General features: G+C 42.6%; 1 protein-coding gene and 1 long non-coding RNA gene across 7 annotated transcripts in view; one reads left to right on the forward strand and one right to left on the reverse strand.

Annotated features, from left to right (window-relative positions):
* The window catches only part of Ncam1 (neural cell adhesion molecule 1), a 303,364-nt gene that overhangs the window by 193,228 nt on the left and 89,166 nt on the right, over nt 1-20,970 (reverse strand). The window lies entirely within an intron of this gene.
* On the forward strand, nt 10,933-16,449 carry LOC143274250 (uncharacterized). Its single transcript, XR_013052738.1, has 3 exons — nt 10,933-11,071; nt 11,963-13,517; nt 14,273-16,449. It is a non-coding gene; the product is annotated as an uncharacterized LOC143274250 (long non-coding RNA).

Consider the following 20,970-nt stretch of genomic DNA (forward strand, 5'->3'; position numbering starts at 1 on the left):
CTATGGGAAAATGACTTATAAATGTAACAGTGAAATTATTATTGCACGATACCAACTGTCTTTTCTTTCTCTAAGCCACTAATATGGTGCTTAACCTTCATTCAAATGCCAATCATCTGGCTCTGGATCCAAAGCAAAGTGAGAAACAGCACAGCAGAAGCCGCTCAACTCTGTCCCTTAATGACTTACATTTACCTTGGTGACTAAATGTAAAATGACTTGGCACTTAGGAGCCTGTCAAGTACCTGGGAAACAAAGCCAGCACGATTCCAACTTTGTCTGTGATTCTGTCTATAGGACTCAATGTTCCTGCAATTTCATTACAGCCATGTCTCTCCACCTCCCTTGCTATAAAAAAAAATGCTGTTATAAGATCTACAGCTTCTGAAATTATATCAGTTCTATCCTTCATTCAAATAATTAACTTAATACTCCATGATTACCAATTAGTGCTCAATTGGACAAATGCTCGCTCTTACACAGGAAAGCAGCTCAGCCCATGAGTACCACCTGCATCAAACTTGACTGACAGTTCCTTTCTTTTTTTTTTTTAAGTAGTAATATAAAAAAAAGCTTATTTTTTTTCAGGGCATTTAATTTTCAGGTTTTTATATGTCTGATTTGACAACCTGTATGTGATTTCAATGGAATATTTTTGTATTTTTAACTTGCAAATGTAAATTTTCATCAGGAAATGATGTTTCTTTAGGTACATTTCAGACATCGGGGAAAGCTACGTATTAACTCCGAAACCTGCCTATTTCAAATCGTCAGGCAGAGTACATTTCTGTAGTGGGCACTTGACAATCACACCCTGTATTACTGACTCAGTGAAGTGTATTATCTCCCGCCAGCCTCTCCTTTCATTATCACATAAATGGATGGTAGAGGAAAAAAAAATGACCTTTAATTCTATATGCCTTGTTCAGCCTCAAATCTATTCCTTTTTCCAGAAACACAATCAGATATCCAAGACTATACTCTGCAGAATTTCAGAATCTAAATCTCTCATATTATCCTTGAAGATTTTGTACTTAAATTATAATACACTGCAATATTATTAGGGTTTAATAAACCTCTAATGATATCTTTGTGTGCAAGCTTTCAGGAGGAATGAAGATCATTCTTTGAGAAGAAAAAGTCCAAGAAAGAACTCATTTCTCAGATCTGTCAATCTTGAAGTAGGTTTGCTATTGTCCAGTGGCCATGTCTTCTCAGGGAAGGGAAACAGGAAACATAAAAAGACAAATGGTCTGGCCAGTGTTCTGAACCACTGGGAAACAGGTGATCTGTAGGGATGGTTTCATTGAAAGTGACTGGATATCACAGGATAGCATTCATGAGTATCAACACTTTTTATTTCTTAAAAATGTCAATTGATTTTATTATGATGCTTGTCAATACATTCTGACACTCTGTGGTTTGTCAATACATTCCAACACTCTGCAAGTTTCACAATTCAGCATCCGCTGCATGGTCATGCGCATCCAACGAAGGAAAAATAAAAAGACTTGGGATACATTTTTAAAGCTGATTTGTTTATTTGCTCAATCAAGTTAACATCCATCTTTGAGACAGGAAAGCCAGACAATACCAGGTTCTGTTGGGAGGAGCAAGAAGAGGATATGACAACTGAGACAGAATCTGGGAATGAAAGGAAGCAATAAATGGCTAAATTGGCTATCCTAGGTTTGAGGACTGTGAATTCACTGGTTAGTTATCATCATTTCTGTTGCCTCCAACTCCATGTTTACTACGTGGGAAGTAAACTCAGTACCTACCACATGCTACCACACTAGCTGATCAATACAGAAAAAGATGGCTCCAGCAAAGCAATTTTGGAGAAAGGGTCGGCCTGTCATCTAACTCCATGCCCTAATATGGCTCAGAACGTAAGGCAAAACTAACTGAAATAACAGAGGTAGAGAAGTAGCACACACAGCACTCTGTGGCTGAGTCCCTGGGGACAGCTGAGTGCCATCTGGTGAACGAGTGTGTGCAATGAAGTCAAGTACACACTCACAGTGTGTCCAGTATAAGCAAACCACTTTCCAAAGTCCTACACAAAGCACTCCCTAGATTGATGTTCTTTACTTCCTTACCCAGGAAATGCTTTTATGTCCAGATCAAACACCACATTCTCAACAGAACCTTGGTTGAAAGACTCCCTGCCAGTACTAGAAATCCCTTCACCTATAGTCCCTGCCAGTACTAGACATATCCTCACCTATACATGCACTCTCAGTCTCTCAGACTTCTGGAACATCTCCAACCACGCAGCTTTGTTAATTTCTTGCTGACAGTTTTGACTCTGACAGGCCCCTAGCAAAGAAGGGTTAGGCCGCAGGTTTTACAGGCCCTGGTACCTGCACCACAGATGCATGATACCTTTCTTGAATAAATGAGTTGGGTTATTTATTCATGAGTCTAGATCTTGTGTTGACACCTGCATAGTAATTAAATATTGAAATATTTTAGGTCAAATACTTTAGAGTAGTCATACAGCCAGGCTCAATCATATTACCATATCAAAATAGTTGTATCTCTTTTTGTCCCCTTGTGGTTCGGGGCCTGTGTTACAGCCTCCTTCTGTACATAAGCGTAGTCTACGCAAATATCTAAATAAGTGGCCTGAACACAATGCAGTCAGAGGCAACAAAATCATTTTTTTTTCAATTCCAATTCAGCTGAACAGAATTCTCTGAAATGCTGGAAACAAATCTGTTGTGGTTCTCTCCAGAAGGGAAATGTGCGTACCACCATGCCACTTCATTTTGCATTTAGAGAGAGGAAATGCTTTTGCACCGAGCAGCTGTTTCAGCAGGCTAGTGTGGGGAGAAACTATTCGGGGCTGAGGATTGAAGCTAAAGAAGACTGTCACTCGGCAGTTTAGAGGAGGCAGATTCTACCCCGGCTTTTAGTGTCGAGGTCACTGAAACAGGAAAACCATCTCCTTTGCCTCTCCACAGGTTCTTTTTCCCTCCTAATATACTGATGGTATGTTTTCATAGGCCCATTGGGGCCGTGGGTCTGCCCGTGGGTGGGAGAAGAAAGAGGCGATTGTCACCATTTTCAGATCAAACACTGGAAGCCAGGGAAGAAGGGGCAAATGACTTCTTCATGGTTGGCTGTGGGGCCAGGAGGCCAGCGAAACTGCACAGTGTGCCACGGCTACTTCCAGCTCACTGAAGACAGACACCAGCCCCACCCTTGAAGCAAGAGCCTCCCTCTTAAGACCAGGAGTCCCTCTGCACATGGCCTTCTGACCAGAGACACTGAAGGTGGTGGTGTAGTCCCAGGCCTGGCCACGACAGAGCCCCAGCCTCATGAGACGTAAATAAGTTCAAAGGAAGACTGAGAGCCTTGGCAGACACCTGGCCTTTTACTGTGAACCAATCAATGGTCAAATCTGGATCGTTCTGGCATTTCTTTAGTCTATAAAACCTTTTCACTGTTTTCTTTTTAGCTTTCTTTCCACTCAACGAAAAGTCATAGGAGGTGAATGAAGAGAGGAGTTACAAGTCCAGACCAGTGACAATGATGTGGTAAACATTAAATAACATTATCCCTCCCTTTCACAGAGGGGAAAGAACTCTCTCTTTCCTCAGGGGCATCTGGATGTGAGGCTTGATACAGACAAAGATGGTACTCGTTAAAGATGTGTTTCTACTATTTTTAAACTGGGCATGAGCACAGGTGCCTGTGGTGTCAGATCCTCCTGGGGACGGAGTTCCGGGTGTTGTGAGCCACCCAACATGGGTGCTGGGAGCCATTCTTTGCTCTTCTGTACGAGCAGCACCTATTCTCAATCACTGAGCCAACCCCAGATAACGCTTTTTACCAGTACTCTGCCATTTTCCCCTTTGATCTAGTTGACTAGACCTACCTAGGGCCTTTAAAAATTCTCCCCATTTAGTTGGGCAAGGTGATGGACACCTGTAAACTCCTAGCATCTGAGAGGTTAAGGAAGGAACATCACGAAGCCAAAGCTATCCTGGGCTCTATAGCTAGGACTCGTCTCCAGAAAAACAAAAGCTCAAAATCTCCAGCCCTCCCGTTTTAATCCTCTTCACTTACTACATTTCTAGACGCAGCCAAGGGAAGTCGAGAACCTTCCCCTAAAGCCCTGAGCTGGTGACTCTGGAACTACACTTTAAGGATCACAGAGGAGCATGACTTAAGGGGAGGGTGCAAGCCATTCAGGTATCACTGGTAGCCTCCCAACTCCAACAGGTGAGCATGCAGGTTCCCTCACGCTAGGGTATCAGCATTAGAATGTGTGAGAGGATGGCAGAGCAGGACCTGGAGCTGGGAGGGCAGGAATTCACGGAGTGGCTCTGTTCAGACAGGTGCTGTGTGACACAGTAGACCCTAGGCATAAGGGACCATTTGAATTTCCAAGGGATGAAATGTAAAATTAAGTTCCCCATTCTGGCCCCATGCGATAAATGGTATCCATGTTCCTTCAGTGAAGAAAGTTCTGTTGAGTAAAATTGTCCGTACCCTAGGAAACAGTATTTTCCTTTAGGCATAACTCAAGTCACATCAAGCTGGTCCAAAGCACACCTGAAGAAATGGTCATCTTCTCACAAGCTGGGCCACCAGGCCATACACATGCAGGCGTCAAACACATCACCACCGGTGTGAGTCCTGTCTCCTAGGGTACTTCAGTGCTTGTCCTGTGTCACAGCCTTCTATGGAACCTTGATCACCCAGGGGTATGCTCTCCTCTTCAAATGCCTCATGCTGTGCCCTGGGTGTTCTGGGTCAGCAAGAACTATGTACCACCAAGCTCCAAAGCAGGTTCGTACAACCAATGGCCCACAGTCCACACACATCTCAGTGCAGCCAAGTAGAGAGCACAGTGCCATGCTGCAACGTAAAGAGACCACACAAGGGTGCTACCGAAGAACCCCCAAAACAATGGCTGCTGTGTGAACTCTTCCTGACAAGACCTAAACAAAATGCCTTCTCACCCCAGATAGGGTTGTTTATCACCAAGAGAAATAGACAGGATTCCACTCAAGTCTAGTTTAACGAAACAATGAATTTCATTTGAATCACTTACACAGGCCTGGCTGAGGGGTTACTTATAGGAATGGAGGGAGTTTATAGGGTGGGGGATGGGCTACACCACTGACTTTCGCCCTAGCAACAGTTGACTGTCTTGGACAGGGGTGTGACTCATGAGCACCTCCCTTTAACAACTGTCTATAAATCAGGGGTTGGGCTTTGTAAGCCCTCTCCTCTAGTAACCATTAACTGGAAGTCCTTGGAGAGAGGTGAGGCATTGTGAGCCCTCCGTCTCCATTTTTAACCATGGGAGGTTAATGGGCCTAATTTTGTGCAAATCTCCGTCAGGTAATCTTCACTGTTGACAGTTTAAGATGGCAATGTCCATGTTACATCCAGAGGACAACTGTCCTGCTACTACAACATGGTAGCCCCACCTGCCAGAGGTTCAGGGGTACCCTAGCTAAGTCAGGTTGTCACTGTGAATGCTAACATTACTTGTATACTCCAGGGCTCTCAATGAAATCTCACTACCTGTATTCTCTGACTCTTTCTCTCTACCCCACAACAGAAACCAACTCCCACGAAGGAAATATCTAGGTGTAGTCGCTGTCAGATGCATAAACATCACGTGTGGCTACTTGATAAGAATATCTCCAAGATTCAAACTTTTAGGGATTATTTTACATTTCCTTCGGTGTCCTTCTGGGCATGGGGTTACAAATTAATCAATCAGGAGACAAGAGGGTGGCAGATGTATGCCAAGCTTCTCATATAGACACGTTCCCACTGCCACTCAACTTGTGTGTTTTCAAATGCACCATGCTTAGTTTAAATGTTTTGTAGAAGGTTCTCTTGTCATTAGCTTAAATTGGAAAAAGATGCTTCCATATGGTCCCAGGACATTAAAAAAGTCAGCAAAACTTTTGAAATAACACAATTAACATAAAATAACCTTATCATTAAAAATTGAGAGACATCATCCAGAAAGTTGAATGCCATGCTAAAAATATTCTTGGAGTGCCAGAAGGTGGGGTGACTGAAGAGAGGTGTAAAGACAGACACATCTAAGAGAGGTATTCCTGTGAGGAACGGAAATGCTCTCAAAGCTAGAATTTATTCTCTTTCTCACTGTCTGTCTGTCTGTCTCTATCTCTGAGACAAGTTTTCAATCTTTAGCCAACAGTGGCCTGGAACTCACTATATAGCCCAGGTTAGCCTGAGGAAAACTGGCATTTTTAATTGTTTTCCATTCCTTTAACAGAAGCTATAAACGGAAACTGAGTCCTGCTGTGTCCTCGCAGTCAGCAGAGTATTTTTATCTAGGCCACTCAGTCAAACAAGATTCCTCACCCCCATCAGCAGCAAATCCCTAAGTAGTACTTGGAATAGTTATTCAACAAAAGACCTCAGGGAATCCCCTTCTATTCATTCAACAAACACTCACCTACTTCCCTTAAGCACACTACCTTCTGGGCTTTGCTACCATTTATAATTGCTCTACCTCTACAATCTGAGATCGTGACAGTCCTATATCTACCCGTGAGTCATTCTTTTATTTACGTACCTGCGCCACACCATCGGACTGTGTCTTTCTTCCTGCCCCTTGTCTTGGAAACAACCAGGCTCTGAGGCTTGCTCATTTCTAACCTTAGGATTTTACTCTACCCCATCTGTCTGCCCTCCAGAATAGGTTCAACCATTTCCATCATGGGGCTTCCCTATGGCTTCAGGGAACAGGGAATAATCAAAGACCAACAGGTTCTAGCAACCCCCAAATATGTTTTTGTGAGGAAGGGACCCAGTAAGTATCATTTCCCACCTATCCAGAAATTTCCATGTTCTCAACTACTTGACTCCTCTCTTTTCTCCCCATCAGAAAATGACCTCACCTCTTCCTGTATAGTAAAGATAGATGCTTTGAGGAGAAGGTTTTTATCAGCTTTGGGAGTCACATCCATGTACCAAATTGAGTTGTGTTCCTGTCAATCTCTTTGGTTCCTCCAGTTACAAAGAACAAGTGGAGTCCTCCTTGGATGGCTCAGGTCTCTATTAGCAGTGCTCTCTCTTTCTGGGCCCTCTCTCCACCCATCTCCCCTCTCTCTTCTGCCTCTCACCTTTCCCTTGCCTACTGATTTAAGAAATAAGGACTCTCCTCTAACTACATCTCTAGATGCCTGTGCATTTTTCTCCCCCTGAGAGGCACTTCTCCGAGGGACCATATTTCCGCATCTTTCCTTGACCTTCCAGGGCACTACCAGCTCACTTTCAACTCCATGTCCACACTTCTAACGACATTGATCTTCTTTATGTCCTTTAAGTTCTCTGTCTGGTGGTTCCTAGAAGTTCTGCTCTCATTTTATCCCATAGTGGTATTTCTAGAGTTTCTTGAAGTGTGAACATACGGCTGAATGCCAAACACATACACTAGCTCACTCTTAGCTGTGTACAGAGGTCCATGTGTGCTGGGCTCATCTTGTCTGCAGCCTCCTGGCAGGCAGCTTCACATGAATCCAGCTTGAGCCACCTTCCTCTCCTTGCAACATCCACTCACTTCAAAGAGGGTGAAACCGCCTGTATCCACATCTCTAACTTAGAGTCACATCAGCATTTTTCCCCTGTACAAATCCTCCTGGCCCCATAGGCACGTCAGACTTCATAGACTCCACTCTCCTCAAACACAGAACTTCTTCTCCCTGGCCGCCACATCACTCCGTGTCAATCCATATTTCGACTGGATCCCCAGTCAAGGCCAGAAGCCTCAGTCATCCCTAAGGGCTTTTGCTTTCATTTCTACCAAAAGGGACCCAGCAGTGCCTTCTGCTGTCTTCAATGTCCCTCCCCTTCTCCGAAGCCACTGCCTTCTCAGTCCTCTTCGATGTTGTCTGACTTTTGGGGAGTGTCATCTCTTGTTTCTAGCTGTAAACACACTCCATCTTGCACTAGTCTCATCTTGTGTGTGCATACACATGCAGGTGCAGATGTGTGCACATCTGTAAGGAGGCCACAAGCCAAAGCTGGGTGTCTTCTTCAATCACTCCCCACCACTTTTTTTTTTTTCGAGACACGATGTCTCATTAAATTTGAGACTCATTATTTTAGCTAGACGAGAGCCGGAGGGAATCTTTATGTCTCTGTCTCCTTAGTGTGGACACTTGCCATGGAGTTCAGTTTTGTGTGTCTGTGCTGTGGCTCAGGGCCTCACACTCCCACAGCAAGTGCTTTAGTGATGAGCCTTCTTCCATCCCCACCACTTTCCTGCTTTAACCAGTCTCCCCACTTCTTCTCAGGCTCCTCCTGGGCCCCTCTCCATACGGCTTCCTTCCACTTGCTTAAAGGCAGTCAGATGGCTGTACCACAGCCCAAATCCTGCAAACCTGTCACAGAGGCCTCACCCTGATCTGCTCCTACCCATATTTCCACCCATATCTTGCACCCTTGTCTACGACCCTCTGCCACTGGGACTACTCAAAAACTCCATGGAAGTCCAAAGCATGTTTCAATCTACACTTGAGGATGTTTCTACTACTTCCTCCCTGAAGACTACTCATCTCCACTGCCCCCTGCCCATTCGAACCCAGGACTACTTCTGTGAAGAAAGGATACAAGCTAAGGGACAAGGATCGTGTCTTGTTCATCTCTGCCCTCCCTTTCCCAGCACAGAGAAGATGATCATTAAGGATCTGTGAATCAATAAGTGAACTAATTAATGAACACAAACAAAGTACTGTGTGCCAGGACATCTGTTTAATATGACACAAATACTAATCACATAATAATTAAGCATAATCAAGTTTAGCCAGCCATCTCTCTTCTCGACTGGTGAGCCAAATCTTCACCTTCTTGATGGAAGATGGCTGTGTATGCTCATGACAAAGTATATTGTGGAACATTTTATGGTCACACCAATAGTGTTGACTAGACTAACTGGGATTGCTTGATCTAAATTGTCACCTCTTTGAGGTGCGAAATTCCTAATAGAGTCACAAAGGCCAAGTATTGAAATGAAATCCTTTTGATAGAATGTTTCCATCAAATATGTTCAGTAAGACTACAGAGCTAGCATTTTATAGACTATACAAAAAAATCACAGGAATTAGGCAACCCTGGTGCCACCCACCTGCAATCCCAACACTGGGTAAGCGAGGCAGTGGGGGGTTTTGAGTGCAGTGTGGGTGACATAGCCAGACCCTAACTCAGAGGAGACAAAAAAACTCAACCAAAGAAGGAGAAGGGAAGGTAGCTTAGTCAGCAATGTGCTTGCCTTTAGAGTACAGGAACCCAGGTTTAATCCCCAGAACCTATGTGAAAAAAAAAGCTAGGTGTGATGGTGCATGCTGGGGAGGTGGAGACAGATGGGACTCTGGGGTTTCCTAAATACTCAGCCTAGCCTACTTGGTGAACTCCAGGCTATTGAATCTGTCTGTCTGTCCATCCATCCATCTATCTAAGCAAAAACAAACAGACAATTGGACAAACAAAGATGACACTTGAGGAATAGTGTCATCTGAGATTGTCCTCTGGGCTCTATATTGTATGTATAAATGCATTGCACATGCAGCCTCAAGTTCACAAGTCCCACCCCATGAACATGCACACACAACACACACACACACACACACACACACACACACACACACACACACACACACACACACAGGTTATTCAGAGGAATAACCTATAGAAACCTATTCTTGGCTTCATCTATAAAACAGAATAAAATAAATAACCAATATAATTATGGATCTACATTTCTAAACTCTTCTGCTGAACTTCAAGGGTCTCTACAATAGTGATACTGCCATCAGCTACCATATACTAAGGTCACCCCAGCTGCCATGAGCCATGCCAAGTTGTTTGTTGTTGTTGTCGTTTTCTGAGACGGGGTTTCTCTGTGTAGCCTTGACTGTTCGGAAATCATTCTGTAGACCAGGCAGGCCTCGAACTCACAGAGATCCACTCACTCCTACCTCCTGAGTGCTGAGATTAAAGGCATGCGCCACCACTGCCTGACTGCCAAGTTGTCTTATATTGTTGCTTACTTAACTTTTAATATGAGCCTAAAACTAAGCTCACTCACCTTAAAAACTGGAAACTGAGGCTTTAAGACAGAACTTTCTCCAGGTGCTGTCATCCAAGTCAATGTCTCTAAGATTGTTAAACACTCTTGTCCCATGTGGGAATAAGCCCAAGCACAAGTGAGTGTTGACATATGCCGTGCTAATTCCCTCCTTAAGAGTTATGGAGTACCTTAGCCTTGTGAGGATTTAAAGTCTCTCAGAAAACAAAGCATTTGTTCAACACATTTTTCAAGTTTCTGGGTCTCCAGAAGCATTGGCAACACATCAGGGGCCTATGCTCTGCAGAACACAGTTTAGCTTTAGTTGACAGTCAAAGGAATGATGAACTCACCCAGGTCAGAAAGGAGGAGGGAGCTGATGGCAGTATTTGTTACAGGTGATGGCTTAGTGGGGCACTTAGGTCATATTATCAAATTCCAGGTGACATAATGATGAGATACTGTGAGCCAAATGGGAAGAATTTTCCATTCTTGGCCATAGACATCACTGTCTTTGACTTGAGCCCATGAAACCAGAATCTGATCCACACAGACCACTTCTGGTAAATGGGTGCTGTGGTTTCCACCTTTGGTGGTAATGGCAGTGCCTGCTTGTGGGGCTTTTGTTTGTTTGTTTTTTCCCTAAACATGTCACATTTTCCTCCTTTTTAAAAGGATGGTCACATCCCTCAATCAGACTCTGAGCTCCCAGATGAGTCTAAAGGCAGAGTAAGAAGAAGGCCAGAGAGAAAGAATCTTTGATACAAAGAATATACTTGGATATGTCACTGTATGGCTCTCTATTACTTAGTGGAATTCTATTTACTGAATTCCATTTACTGAACACCTCATATGAGTCAGCCTCTTCCCCTGGGGATCTCCCAATAGTGAGCAACAGTACATCCAAAGATGTAACAGATTTGCTAAGTGTGCCACTGAAAACACACAAGATGGTCCCCAGGTTCTGGCTACCGAATTCTTTCTGGAAAGAAAGAGACTGTAAGAGCCCTTCAATTTCTCATCCTCGAACCATGTGTGTAGTAACATCTGCTTTCCAAAATCTTAAAGGAAAATGAAAGTTAGAGCTACATAAGAAAACTTTATGAAAGGATGTGTAATTTGAAATTCAATCAATATAGTCACGGTGCGCAAAGCATGGAAACCAGGCTCTGAGATGCCTGCAGCCTCATTTTGGATGCTGGATGACTCTAAGCAAAACACTTGCCTCCCTGCCTCTTCCCTCTGTCCCACATGCATGCAATGGAGGCCAATTAATATCAGATGATAGCAAAGCTCAATGCAATTAGTGAAGAAAATAGAAAAGACATGAAGCTAATTTAAGACTCATTAAAACAACCATTACAAAAAATAAATATATTGCTGTACATAAATAATCTTAATACCTTTCTATGGTCTTTAACAAGATTAAATTTAAATTACAAAATTACTTCTTACCTGCAGTTTTTTTTCTCCTGAACTATTCATTTCTAAGTTGTATGGGTTCAAAGGGATCTTGGTATGTATTCCTTTTATGAAAATTACTTATCTGACAGTCCTCAATTAAATAAATCCATACCTACTAGACTCATTGGATAAACGAGACAGATGCATTATATAAATGAAGGCACAAGAACAGAGCAAACAGCGCTCTCTCATGAACCACACTAAAATGCACACAAACACTCCATTTTTAATTAAAAGACTTTATTTCAAAAACATTTTAGATGAAGAAACAGTATTGTTCCTGTATATCCCATCAACCCATAAAGTATTAACATCCTACATCAGTGTGGCACATTTGCTGTGTGCAATGAGCCAAGATTATCATTAACTAAAGCTCATTTATTCAGATTTTCTTTGTACTCATCTGGTGTCCTTTTTCTCTTCTAGGATCCCACCCAGAACACCACAGGCTCCATTCCATCTCATCATCCTGTCTCCTGAGACTTCTCCCAGCTGGGACAGTTTCTCAGAAGATGCCTATTTTCATGGCCCTGACAGATGTTGAAAGCAAGGCTGGGTCTCTCATGAGATGTCTTGCTCTTAGAATTTGTCTAGCATTCTCCTCATGATTAGACTGGGGTTACGGGGTGGGAAAATCACATCAGTGATGTGCTTTGATGGTTAATCTTCATTGCAAACATTCTGGGTTTAAAATCACATGGGAGACACACCTCTCTCTCATCCATGAGGGCATTTCCAGATAATAATAGATTAACTGAAGAGAGAAGTGCCATCCTGAATAAGAAAGACACCATCCCATAGGCTAAGGGCCCAGACTGAATCAAAAGGAGAAAATGAGGAAGCCAGAGGAGTGCCAACCTTCCCTTTCTGTTTACAGAGATGTGAACCAGCAGCCTCACACTCTTGCCACTCCAGCCTGAGAGCTGTGTCCACCGCCATATCCTTCCCCACTGTGATGGACAGCTCCTTCAAACTATGAACTATTTCAAAATCCTACCTCTCTTAAGTTGCTTCCTGCAAGATATTTTGTTTAAAAAATTTAGAAAAGTGACTAATACAAGAGCCATATCGTCATATCGTCTCCCGCTTAACCTACTTCCAATCTGATCAACCTGCCGTGTGGCCCTCAGTCCCTTGCTGAGGGAATGCCAGGCAGTGCCCTGTACAGCAGAGCTACCCTTCTCTTCCCTCACCTTCACACAGTAGAGATGAATGTGTAAAGAGGGGAATCCTGGTAGTCATTCCCTCAAAGTGTCTACATAACTTATTGGCGTTCTGCATGCATCATTGACTTTTCCATATTCATTAATTTATTCAGTGGATGTTGACTTAGGGCTTTGGGTTATAATCCAGTGCTTTTTATTTATTTTGGCATTTTGTTTATTTTTCAGCCCTTTTAAGTGGCTCTTTGTCCTTCTGATACATCCCAAGAGTTGTGGGGCTTTCTTTTTACTTTTTGAGCATTTCCTTAATGCTATTGTTACAAAATGCTTCAGACGTTTCTGTATATCCCACTCTGGCCTTGAAATCAGCCACAGCTCCAAGGACAACTAGCTTTTGGTCCTGGAGAGTGAGATTACAAGGCAAGATGTAGGCACTCAGTGTGCTTACCACTACTGGAGTATTTTGCCTTCAAGCTCTCTCATCTGACAGGATGTATAGCCACCAACCTATGTGTCTGTGCTTATCTATAAATATTTCTTTCCATAGTTATCTTTATTTATGTTAAACATTACATTTATTTTAATGATCCAGAATTTTAAACAATTCAAAAGTTTTCTACTCCAAGTATGTCAGTTTTAAAATCTAATATGTCATTTGCATTTTAAATTTACAGTGGCTCCTAAGACTGCTGATCAATGTGCCTGTTATTTGGAACGGGTTCAGCTGTATCTGTTGGGAGTGAACATCCTGGGTCTCACTCATAAAATGGAGACACTGATGATATGAACTGCAAAGGATAATGGGAGAATCAAATAAGGTGATGTATTTCAGTGTTCAGAATGGAACCTAAAACACAATAAAATTTTAATAAATGGTGGAAAAAAACTTAAAATGGGGAAAAATGTCAAGAAGAAAAATATATGGCAATATAACTTTGATCTAGATTTACATTAGTGCTATTCATTTGCCATTTGGCTCTAAGTTGGGCACACACTTGTGTGCATTATTTTACTACATGTGTGTCCCCTTCAAAGATTAAACAGCCATGTTACTCCTGCACAAGAATACTCAGGACCTGGTTTCCTAATACACAGGATCACCTTCCACTTGGAGATGGGTAAATGGGCTAAAAACAGTTATCCCAGTTAGGAAGACGAGGAACAGTGACACACTCCATCAGAATGTCAGTCACCCAGCAGCAGGCATGCCGTTTAATGGAGGTAGTCAGGGTTCCCACAGAACAGAAAGTCAATTCCTCCAGCTGACTGGAGCTGTCTCAATACTTGTTAGATCTTTCCATGTAAATCTTCAGTAACATGATCAGAGACATCTTCTGTCTTTCGTAAGAAGAAATATGATCACATTTGGCAAAGAAACTGCCATTTTTTTCTTCCCAAATGCCCCAATGAGATACTAGTAACATATTAAAGATTGTTTCCTTTGTACTGAATTTGAGTTAATGCTGATGGATCCTTCCAGCATATTCTAGTGCTCTCAGAGATCACTCAGACTTCACTTAAACTGAAGTTGTTTTTGTTTTGTTTTTTATCCCTATAATATTACACCCACTAGGTTTGGAATGGACCAGAGCATCATGGTTGCATAACACAGACTCTGAGTGGAGGTACACAATGTAGCTAAAACCGGTACACTGGGAGTGAATGGTCCCGGGAGCAGTGGAATGGATGAACTACCATCTAAGTCACTTTAGAGATGTGACCTGTGAGCCTACTCAGTGTTATGAGCACTGACCTCTTGTGAAGAAACACCCCATCAGAAGAACTCCACATGACCATCAATGTGGACCCTGGGTGTTCTCAGAACAAGTAGACCAGCTCAAGATGCAGAGCTGATCTGAGCTTTGAGTATAACATCAAGGTCAAGCTTCTCCTGGAGACAGACTTCTCAGTAGGAATCTTGCCAATGCCTGCAGAGCCAGGCTAGTTCTGAGCAGGCAGCAGATCCAAATCAGCATTAACAGCATGCAGCACCCAAATGTACACAGGGAAATTGCTATGACTCTCGGGCCAGGAGAACTGCCCCTGGGTTGGTATTGTCCTCACTTGCCTCATGCTGGTTAAGTTTTCTCTCTTTTGACTCCGCCTGAAATGTCCCCAGCTGGCATCCCATTTACCTCCAAAGTGAAATTCAGAAGAATCCCTGTCCCTTCAGCACCTCTGGTTGACTCAGGTACTCTGACCTTTTGATGGTTATTAATGTTCTTTCTCACAACAGGATATTTGTGTGCCTTCTCTCTATAATTTCTATGCTCTCATTCTTCACAGGTATGATCTCTTCTAGACTTTCAATCTTTTATTTAGATTTATTTCCTTATAGAGACTTTCTCTGGCCTATCAGTTTAAGGAGGCTCCTAACTCCTTCATTATTTTATGGCCCAGTACCCTGTTCACTGTTCCATGACCCTCAGCATGATTTATATTAATTTCACTTATTCGCTTACTTACTTCATGAAGACAGGGAACACACTGGTTCTATCTGTCACTGTGTGTCTTGTGCCTAGCTGTGTGTAGACATTGATGAAAATCACTTGGGCTGTCAGCATCACATTCAGTAAAAGAAGTGAGACACAGATGGTCATAGATTATGTGTGTCTGTGAAATATTCAGAGTGGGCAAATCCATAGGGTCAGAGTCTGGATCAGCAGTTGTCAGATATTGGGAGAATAGAGGAAGTAGCTGCTAACTGGGTAGAGGGTTTCATTTTGTAGTGATAACAAAGTCCCACTATTAGACTAGACAGAGGTAACGGCTGAACAACACAAGCAGTATACTAAGTGCCATTAATAGCAATTTTCTAGTGATGGGTACTTATGTGATAGAAGAAGACAGGGTTGTGGGAACAGATGCACTGTGAGCATGCTGTCTTCTATTGCTGATTTGGGTCTACAATGTCCTCCCAAGTCTCAAGAATTAAGTACTTGGTCCTCATCCTGTGGTAGGTGGCAGTAGAACCTCTAGGATGTGGGACTGAGAAGAGGGGTGTGCCCTGAAAGAGGAAAGAGGGCCCCAGCTCCTTCTCTCCCTGTCTACCAGCTGCCCTGAGGTCAACAGGCCTCTTCTGCCTTGTACTTCCACCATGAGTGCTGTGGAGTCAAGGCCCAGGGCCACAGCACCACATGACCATACTCCGAAAGCTCCTCTGCTAAGAAAGAGGGCCAGATTTTTAACCACACAATCCCATCTTTAAAGAAACTACATCCTAGTCAGATGTGGTGCACATCTGTAACTCCAGCACTTGGGAGGCTGATGCAGGAAGATTGCAAGTTTGGTGTCGACCTCGGCCACACAGTGAGTTTCACAGAGCCACGATGAGACCCTGGCAGATTAAAAAAAGGATGGAGTCAAAATGGAGGAGAAAGTTACAGGGAAAAGGAAGAAGGAAATGGAGAATCGAAAGAAAAAAAAAGGAATCCTGCTTTTTGAGACAAGGATGAATCTAGAGAACATTGTACTGAGTACTGCTAAGCATAGAAAGACAAATACTGCAAATTCTGCAGGATCTCACTCCTGGACACTGAAGAAAATGACAGTTTGTCAGGGGCTGAGGAGGGGAGCCAGAGTGGGGATGGTCCAAGTGAATGAAATGTCAGCCAGCCAAGGTAAGCTCTAGAGTCAGCTCTACATAGTATGTCTCATAATAGCACTTCATTATGCTCTTAAAATCTGCTAAAAGGATAGATCCTAATTTAATTTTTAATTGACAGATAAAGTTCTATGTGTTTAGCACACACAACGTGATGTTTAGACATTTTCTAAAACACTGAAATGGCTAAAATAAGCTAAGACACACTTAGGGGCTTCTGTAAAGCTCTCTCCACTCCCATTCTTTATTCTTCCATCCACTTCCAACACCGTGAGCACCACCTTTGTGGACTCTCCCTCAGCTCTGGGAAATGACTAATGACAACCAAAACTGCATGTCCAGTAAAAACGCAGGGGCACACTGAGGCGATGGCATGCAAACTACATAAATGTGGTCCCTTGTCACACACAGGCATTTATATATGGGAATTTCAGACAATAAAACTTGCAGCTGAGAAGCAGTGATTTAGCCTGTGGACAGGGAGCCAGAGGAGACCTTCTGAATGTCTCACAGTTTACACCCCCGTGAGGAAAAACACAACTTTTCAGAGCTGTGAATAAATTGCATTCTTTTTTACAGGTTCACAGAAAGGGGGAATCTTTATGAATCAACTTTTAAAACTATAAACTGAACATGAGTTATTGCCAAAAGATACATAAAACTGTAAAGAAATACACACACAGTATCTTAAGGAGCCAGGTCAAGGCATTAAAGTAAAGGTGGCTGCTATATACATACATCCAAAGAAATACCCCAAAGTAATTCATGAAGTCAAAAGAGGGACATGAATTCTCACCTATCCCCTGCAATCCACCACCATGGCATTGTAAAAAAAAAAATGAATCAAGCAGAGTGAATACTCTCAGAATCATAACAATCATATGTAGAACTTGTCTAAAAATGTTTCTGAATTTCCTTTATAAGGGAGCAGCCAAGATCAATAAAACTCAGACACAAATGTTCTCAAGCCAGGAATAATTAAATCATGAAAGTCCTCAACTTTTCTATGTCGATCAGGTGATTGCTAGACCATCAAATCGCTATTCAGTGCTTTATAATATGTCCTTATTCATTCCTTCTATCTCCTGTCAGCATGAACTTCTTTTGGCATCCTAGGGAGGAATGGGAGTCCTGGGTCTCATCCTTGTTGCTATTATAACATATTTGACAAAAGCAATTTGAGGAAGAAAGGTTTTATTTAGCTCACAGTCTGAGGGTGCAGTGCATCATGGTGGACAGCCATGACAGCAGAAGAGGCAGCTGGTCACACTGTGTCCTCAGTTGGAAAGCAGAGCAATGGATATTGGTTGTTCTGCTTGCTGTCTTATTTTATTCAATCCAGCACCCTAGCCCATATGTGATGGTGCCATCAACATTTAGGGTATGATTTCCCACTTCAATTAATCCAGTCTAGAAACTCTCTCATAGACCGGCCAAGAGGTTTGTCTCCTAGGTGATTTAAGATCCTGTCAAGTTGATGATCAATACTAACCATCATATATTGTGAGTTCTTTGTTTTCAATGAGACATATTACTAGTCAGCATGTGTTGTGTCAAATGCTTTATATACATTATCCTTAAAATACTTCTCCTTTTAAAGGGAAGAAACCACTCACTCTGGCAGGTTGTACTTTTCAAAGACTGCCACAACAGTATTTCCACACCTCTCAGGGTCTTGTACAATGTGGTCTTGGTCCCAAGAGGTAGACTATCATCTCTTCATGACAACTAGGTTGTTTCTTGAGGACAATTCTTCCCCTAGAGTTCCAGGCAAGAAAGTCTACATTGTGCTGCATAGTTTTATGTCAACATGCCGCAAGCTATAGTCACCTGAGACAAGGGAACCTCTATTGAGAAAATGCCTCCATAAGATCAGGCTGTAGGTAAGCCTGTAGAACATTTTCTTAATTAGTGATTGATGAGGGAGGTCTCAGCCCATTGTGGGTGGTGTCACCCCTAGGAAGGTGGTCCTGGGTTTGATAGGAAAGTAGGGTGATCAAGATATGAGGAGCAAGCCAATAAGTAGCACTTCTCCATGACCTCTGCATACTTCCTGTCTTGACTTTCTTTAGTGGTGAATAGTGATGTGGAAGTGTAAGGCAAATAAACCCTTTCCTCTCCAAGTTGCTTTGGTCATGGTGTTTCATCACATAATAACGACAACCCTAACTAGAATGTACATCTTATCTCATATCCTCTACACTAGTGGGCAGTAAAATGGCAAATGAGAGGGAAGTTGTTCATCTAATGAACAACATGGCCAACTGCCCACAGAGTGTCCTCACCTTGAATGTCCTGTAGGCAATCAAATCCAGAAGTGCACAATTGCATTTATTCATCCTCGCTGTGCTAAATCAGCTAATTTAGTAGTTTCTGTTTGATTGGGGTTATGCCCCTGTCATTTTACATACATTTCCACTTATCTTTCTTCTCTGCTGTATGTAACACAGGGCTAGTTTAGACAGTAGTCAGCTCTTTAATGGACTCACAATAGCCCCTAACTGGCCCCAGTCCAAATTCAGAGTCTCAGGTAGCCAGAGTTGTCTGATTAAAATATAAGTGTGTCCTTTCATCCCATTTAAGTTCTTCCACCATCCTCTTTGCTTACAGGATGAAACCCAACTTCTTCCACACTGCAAACAAAGCCCTCCATCATCCCACCCCACCCCTCCTCAGCACGCTAACACCTCACCCTCTTCCCTTCAGCTCTAAACCTTCCATGTCTTTCCTCAGGCAGTCCCCTCTGTACTGCTCTCTCTCTCTCTGTTCTTCCCTGTACTTTCAAGTTGGCTCCTGGTCAGTGTTGTTTAGCTCAAGTGTCCCTGCTACGTGCAAGGACACTGGCACTCTTCATCACTCCTCAGCTGCAAGAGAAGCTCCCTTTCTCAGAGATTTAGGCTAGCTCTATCGTTGTCTATCCAGCACCTTTTACCATATTAACTACTCATGTAATTTGAAGAAACTTTTGGCTTGTTCTTTCTTTTTGCACACCTAACATGAAGCACACTACTATTTGTTAGTACAACATCAAGAACTATTATTGATTGGGTGAGATACTACTATATAAACATCAATATGTTACTTCCATATTGTTATGTTTAATAGCAGTTTTTATAACTAATTTAGTGGCTTAACACAATACACATTTATCATCTTACAGTTTTGGAGGGTCAGGAGACACAGCTTAGCTGGATTTTCTGATTTAGGGGTTCAACCCCCCCCCCATTAAAGCACTGGTTGGTGCTATAATCTTATCTGAGTCTCAACTGGGAAAGGGCCTGCTCTCAAGCTTGCACTGGTGCTGATAGCATTTATTCCCTCCCTCCCTCCCTCCCTCCCTCCCTCCCTCCCTCCCTCCCTCCCTCCCTTCCTTTATTTCACTTGTTTCTGTGCTGCTGACCCAAGGACTTCAGTGGCTCTCAGCTGGGCACTAACCACAGGCCCCTTACTACAGTATAACCAGAAGGAACAAGTCTCCCAGCAAGAAAAACACCAGCCTTACATGATGTGATTATAGACTAGCCAAGCATGCCTGTAATTCCAGCAATGGAGAGACTGAGGCAGGAGGGTTGCCCTGAGTGCAAGGCTAGTCCAGGCTATAATATGAGGCCCTGTTTCAAAAACAAAATACGGACAAAACAAAAAAGGAATGGATAGCCCGTTACCTTTGCTATGTGTTCTATATTGTAGAGAAATAGGCCATCAGTCTTGCCAGGACTCATGGGGTGGTACACAGAGGCATGAATACCAAGACATAGGGGCCCCAGGGCCATGTTAAGATTGTTCCCTACACACAGATCTTATTTTAAAAGTCCTCACCAGAAAGGATGGATAGCTACCACAGCAAGGACCAGACTGGGCACAGCATGGAGTTTTAGTTTAGGGACATGTTTACATGGAAACAGTATTTATAATAGTAGATCACTTTTCTTGCTTTGGACATAACTTCCCATTGCTACAGAATTCTACAACTGATAATAATAATAATAATAATAATAATAATAATAATAATAATAATAGGGGCTGGAGAGATGGCTCAGTGGTTAAGAGCACTGACTGCTCATCCAGAGGTCCTGAGTTCAATTCCCAGCAACCACATGGTGGCTCACAACCACTTGTAATGAGATCCAGTGCTCTCTTCTGGCCTGCAGGGACACATGCAGGCAGAACACTGCATATATAATAAATAAATAAATCTTTAAAAATAATAATAATAACATTCGGGGTTGGGGTAAACCCTAAATTGAAAATATTTACTATCTCCATTTCTGCATTTCTCTCAGTGTCATTATTTTGGTAACTGGCTCTTCAGATTACTAGAATCTTCTTAAATCATTGATTTTTCATCCATTTTACACAGTGTTTGGGGCCTGGGAGGCAGAGCTTTATTAAATACATCTCAATAATTTATAGCCAACAATACACTAAGGGAAATATCAACCTTGTAAAAAATGAAGTTTAGAAAGTAAGAGATGTTGCAGCTTTCCTTAGAGAAAGCAGAATTTATGAACATAATGCAACTCAAAAAGTATATTAAGACATTTTAAAACATAAAGAATGTCTTTAATATACAGCCCAGTGCAGAGGGGCTCCTGAGGGCTGTGTTATATTGCTGATAGTCCTGCATGATAAACTCAATTATGATGGGGCCCGCCTTTCTCCACACA

The sequence above is a fragment of the Peromyscus maniculatus genome, chromosome 7 (genome assembly GCF_049852395.1).
Source record: "Peromyscus maniculatus bairdii isolate BWxNUB_F1_BW_parent chromosome 7, HU_Pman_BW_mat_3.1, whole genome shotgun sequence".
NCBI lineage: Eukaryota > Metazoa > Chordata > Mammalia > Rodentia > Cricetidae > Peromyscus > Peromyscus maniculatus.